General features: G+C 55.0%; 1 pseudogene; it reads right to left on the reverse strand.

Moving 5' to 3' along the window:
* Window positions 1–3,116: 3,116 nt before the first annotated feature.
* On the reverse strand, window positions 3,117–5,551 carry LOC119340872 (annotated as a pseudogene).
* Between the last annotated feature and the right edge of the window lie 382 nt (window positions 5,552–5,933).

The raw sequence follows: 5,933 nt of genomic DNA on the forward strand, positions 1-5,933 counted from the left end.
ACATTGAGGGTTGGATTAAGTTAAGACTCCTCCTTAGAGCAGGAGAAATGACTAATACACCCGTTCTCCTCCTCCATCATCCTCACTCATGCATCATACTCCCTCCGTCCGAAAATACTTGTCGAAGAAATGGATAAAAATAGATGTATTTAGAACTTAAATACGTCTAGATACATCCATCCGCGCGACAAGTATTTCCGGATGGAGGGAGTATGTCAGTAGGCCTCTGGAACCCGCCTCTGACTTATGTTCCTCCTTTTATTGGATATTGTGTTTGTATTCATGCAAATCCCTACATATGTTAGTTCTCCGTTTTGTTAGAACTATAGTCATGCTATTAATCTGGATTGAATTATTTTGGAAAATGGCATTGCTTGTTTTTCCAACGATCCGAAAACCCTGGTCAAATAAGAAGGTGGTCTCATTTAGAGCAAATGTAGAATTTCACTAGAGGTTGACGCGCGCTTTGCCGCGCCGTCGTGAGACATGAGTTAAGCCTTACTTTTTACTTGGCATGATATTTGAGTTAAGATAACTTTTAATTGCACTGATGATTTTCTTTTTTGTTGGCTCCGCTCTTGCTCTATAGAGATAATATCTATCTATGAGGTGAACAAAATTGTTTTGTGGGTGATTGTGATATTCTTATGTATAACACATCAATCAATATATGAGTGTCACGTTCGCCTGGGAGTGGATCTAAGCAAATAACGCATGGGCGATCCACTCTCTTACAGGTGGGCCCATCAGCTCCCCAAAGCCCTAATGTACCAGGAGCCAACATTCCTAGCGAATTTAGAACATTAAATTATAAGATATGGCAAGGGGAAGTAAAAAAGTTAAGCAACAGTATTTGAAAATATATAATGTTCAGATCCGCCATTCAACATTCGGCAAAACTTCTAAACAAATAAAGAAATTGGACCAGCACCGCTCATCAACAAACATGCAAGCCGGCTAGGGAAATGTATAAGACCTATACCATGCAAATTAATGAAACTTACCAACACAATCCAAATTTATACAAACCAAACTCTTCGGCCGAAACCAACAAAAAACATTTCAAAATTTTGGGTTAAACCCAATTGCTCCAACGGAATCAAGCCATCAATTTGAAGTAGACATCAACAAATGAGCTCTTGACGTCAATTATTCCCTTGCAACAAGCAGATGTTGACATAAATTAGAGGAACTCCAACGGTGCCGACCTAAATTGTTCACGCATGTCAGTTTGCGTCCAAACAGATGAAAATACCGGCCCTACGCAATGAACCGAACCCAAAAGTTGTCCACTCGCTGCCTGTCTGGACGTATTTGTGGCCCAAATTTACGTCCGATTTATGTCCACGCTGACACGAGAGTACGAGACGGACGCACCGCGTATCCTTTTGATGTCCGCCTTGGGCTCACGCGTCGACAACACAACTACTTCACGCAGTCGTAGTCATTGCAACCACCACCTAACCTGAGCCCGCATGGAAACATCTAGAAGCATCCGGCGTGCTCGTACTTCGTAATGCAAGTGTGGGTGTGTATGTGTGTGGGGGGGGGGAGGTCATACACTTCTCCTTCCCGTCCACATTCGGCCACGCTCGCTCCCCTCGACGCCGACAGTGCAAGCGCTAGCCATGGTTATCTTCAGCAAGAGCAAGGGCAAGGGCAAACCCGACGCCGACGCTAGCTCGTCCCGCATGCAGCCTCCACCGCCGCTGCCCCCGTCAGCCTACACGATGAATCCCCGTGCGGCTAATGGTCGCCGGCCACGGGACCGGCTATACATCAAGGTGCACCAAGCGCGTTGGCACTGGCATTACCGCCAACCACTGTCGTGGCCAGATGCTGACCTCTCACATGGCTAGCACCTTGACCCGCATCGCATCCCGATGCCGGCGGTGGCACGGTCGGTGCAAGCGCACGCGGAGGAGGCGCGCAAGCGCCGCGCCCTCCTGACGCCAGAGCATCGGCGTGACCCTGCCTATGTGCAAGACTGCCCCAACCGGGAAGCCTGGTTCACCATGGAGCATGAGTGGCCCGCCGCGGCAGCATGCTGCTTAAGCTTGGGTGTGTGTCGCTGCCCCCGGAGATGGCATTGGAGGAGGAGGAGGAGGCGGCCCACCAGGCCACATTGGAGGTGGCGCTCCAGCGCGACCTGGAGGAGAGCTAGCGCGGGGACACATGCTGTCGGCGGCGGGGGACCGCGCTTACGCTCCGCTGCTGCCCGAGCCCAAGGCCCTCACGAGAAGGACGCACAGGCGCTCACGCTCACGCCCATGCTGCCCACAGAGCCGGAGTCGGAAATGTACATGTGGGCCGGCATCCTCCGCGAGTGGGTGAGCGTGCCGCCCATCGCGCTGGGCGCCATGTCAGAGCAAGAGGAGGCCTACCTGGAGCACTGGGGACAGCTCCACCTATCTGAGGAGCACGCGGACGGCGAGCGCTGGATGCAAGCCGAGCACGAGGAGGAGGAGCGCCGTGCCTGCTGGACACGGGAGGTGGAGAAAGAGCGCTGGGAGCAGGAGCGGGAGGAGGGCGCACCGCACAACAATGTCCCCGATGGGGCATAGGCTGTAGGAGTCGGCGCGGATGGTGTGGGAGACTGCATTCCCATGGGCTGGGCCGCTCCCAGCCTTCGTAGACCTTACCGGCGACGACAGTGACGATGGTGACACCTAGGGCAATGTGCCAGGTGGTTGGGAGGCGTGTTTATTTAGTTTTTTTATGTTTGATTAATGTTTAAGTGGATTTTTGCCGACGACTGACCGGCCATTTAATGCTTACTTATGTTTAATTCGAACACGTGTTTTTAAAATTGTTTATTAAATGGATGGGAAAAAATGCGTCGGGCATCGTTGGACGGCACGGTCGACCCAAACAAAAAAGCGGACAATCAAGTCAAGAAAATCACTTTTACATTCGCTTGTACTAATACATTGTCACGTAGTAATCATTGGCTAGAAAACTAGCTTTGGCGGGGTCCACCATTTGACCAAAGTCCATGATCAACAAGAGGGCTCCATTTCATGGGAGCTTAGTAATTGTAGAGATTTGATTTACAGTGGAGAGTATACTATTTAGGACTTGTAGTACTTCCAAATAGGATAGTATAACACAGTTCAAACGCTCTTCTCAAAGTTAACGATCGATTTGGATAAGTCAGGGCAAGACTTAGGACAGCTACTATACATACTGCTAGGTTACAATCATGTTAAAACCCTCCGAAGTGCAGCACTATAAAAGCTAAAATCATACGAGGACAATTCACTTTTCCATCTCCTGAACAGTTCATGTCATACGGGCATAATGCCAACTCTGGCACAGATAGCGTCAAACACTACATAGGACTACCAGTAGCATTCCATCAGCGATCACGGCCGCGCCTTGCTGTCGGGCACCGGCGGCAGCTCCACCGACGACGGCGACGGCGCCTGCTGCCTCTGCCGCGCGCGCCACCCGCGGCTGAACACCTCCTCGATCTCCTCCAGCGCCCTGCCCTGCGTCTCCGGGCAGAAGAAGTAGAAGAAGGCGGCGGCCACCACCGCCAGGCCCGCGAAGAGGAAGAAGGCGCCGCCGATGGTGATCGCCTTGTACAGGGTGACGAAGGTCATGGACACGCCGGCGTTCATTATGCGGTTGATGGCCACGCCGACGCTGGCGCCCTGCGCGCGCAGCCGCAGCGGGTACACCTCCGAGCTGTAGGCCCACGTGATGGGCCCCACGCCGATGGAGAAGGCGGCCACGAAGGTGAACACCGCGGCGATGGAGAAGGCGGCGCGCCGTGGTGCGGCGCCGACCGCTCGATGACGGTGAGGCCCAGGCCGAGGCAGGCCATCGACGCGATGATGCCGGCGAGGCTGGAGAGGTAGAGTGGCCGCCGGCCGACGCGGTCCACGAGCAGGATCGCCACCATGATGAACACCGTCTTGGTCACGCCCACGCCGATGGTGGCCGCCAGGATCTGGTTGCGGGTGGCGATGCCGGCCGCCTTGAAGATCCGCGGGCTGTACAGCACCACGGCCTCGATGCCCGTCAGATGCTGGAAGAAGTGTACGCCTAGGGCGGCCACGAGGATGCGACGGACGGCCGGCGTCGGGTGCAGGAACATCTCCTTCATCACGCCCTTGCCGCCGCTGGGAGGCGCGGGCGCGACGTCGCCCTCGACGAACCCGGCGGCGCTCTTGATGTCCGCGAGCCGCACGTCGGCCTCCTCCGTCGTGTTGCAGACTTTCAGGAGAACAACGCGCGCCTCCTCGGCTCGGCCCTGCATGACGAGCCACCGGGGCGACTCCGGCATGGCAAGGACGCCGACGGCGAGCGCGGCACTGGGGAGCGCGCCGAGCCCCAGCATGGTGCGCCAGCCGTAGACCAGCGGCAGCTTGGCGAGGAAGTAGTTGGCCACGTACCCTATGAGGATGCCGAAGCTGATGCAGATCTCGGGGAGCGAGGTGAGCGAGCCGCGGATCTCCGCCGACGCGATCTCGACGGCGTACACCGGCGCGATCATGAGAGCGTAGCCGACGCCGACGCCGGCGACGCAGCGGCCGACCAGGAGCGTGGCGAAGTTGGGCGCGAGGCCCATGAGGACGGACCCGGCGAGGAAGATGCAGGCGGCGAGCGAGATGGTGAGGCGCCGGCCGACCCAGTCGGAGACGCGGCCGGCGGTGAGGGAGCCCACGAGCGCGCAGACGTTGAGGATGCCGGCGAGCACCTGCAGCTGCGTGTCGTTGGTCTTGAGGTCCTCCTTGATGAACAGCATCGCGCCGCTCATCACGCCGCTGTCTGCGTCCACAACGCCACACACCCATTAACACGCTCCATCGTTCACTTCACATGCAGAGTAGAGGGTTGAAGATGACGCTCCCTTGTGCTCACCGTAGCCCATGAGGATGGAGATGATGGAACCGATGATGGAGCAGGCCACCGCGTACTTGTTGGTTCCGTTCTTCCTCCCGCCCCCATCGACGCCATTGCTCCTCTGCTCCTCCTCCTCCCCCATGGCTCCCTTCCCCACCGTGGTCTCCTCCTCCTCACGCCCTCTGTCAGTCAGAGTCAGAGGCAAACATGAACTACTAGCTGGTTAGTTTAATAATCAATCACGAGCCTGTGGCTTATGCGTATCCGCACGCATAAGCACGCCTCTTATAGGCAGCGCCTTCCGCGTGAGCGCCAGTGGGCAGGTCACACCGATTGCAGTTTCAGAGCGCGCATGCGCATGCGCACGCCACTGTATCAGTTTGATGCGCACGCCCAAGAAAAGAGTGAACAAGATGGTCACAGCGATGCGTATCAGCTTGACGCTCGACGTTTGATGTCCCCTTCTTCTTCCATGGAGTGGTGCACATGTGTTTGAGAGGCTGCAGTGGTGATGGTAGGCGGTAGCACACCACCACCACTGTTGACACTGAGATGCAACACTTGCAGATGGAACTGACTGTGCCATATGGAGATGTCAAAATTGTGCACGGTTGACAACTCTCCGTGGGAACTACGTAGTTCAAGAGAGGTTGCAAGAAAGATTACGCCTTCGCTTCTCTGGGACAGCGAGCATTAGTGTGGATGGATACGAGAATCTACATCACCAAGAGGGGCCATGAATCCACGGCATTTGTTCACGAAGATTTGGAGAAATACTAGTGCGTCTTGGGCTCTTGGCTAGGTGCCATGCATACAGCCAACGTACAGCCAACGAGTGTAACAGCTCAGTCGATAGTGAGGTATATCTTGGACGCTTTCGTTGGACGATAGCACAGTGGCTATCCCCAGCACCGAGGTCAAGGTCAAAGTAGGGCACAGTACTCCTACTTGTTTTCGTTTTTGCTCCTTTCTTTATTTTGCATGTGGCATTCAGATGAGAGCGATCGAACGGGACAAGCAAATCGACTGTTTTGTAATACATGTTGGCACCACATGATCAATAGTTAGTGGTACGTGTATAG

The sequence above is a fragment of the Triticum dicoccoides genome, chromosome 7B, assembly GCF_002162155.2.
Source record: "Triticum dicoccoides isolate Atlit2015 ecotype Zavitan chromosome 7B, WEW_v2.0, whole genome shotgun sequence".
Classification (NCBI taxonomy): domain Eukaryota; kingdom Viridiplantae; phylum Streptophyta; class Magnoliopsida; order Poales; family Poaceae; genus Triticum; species Triticum dicoccoides.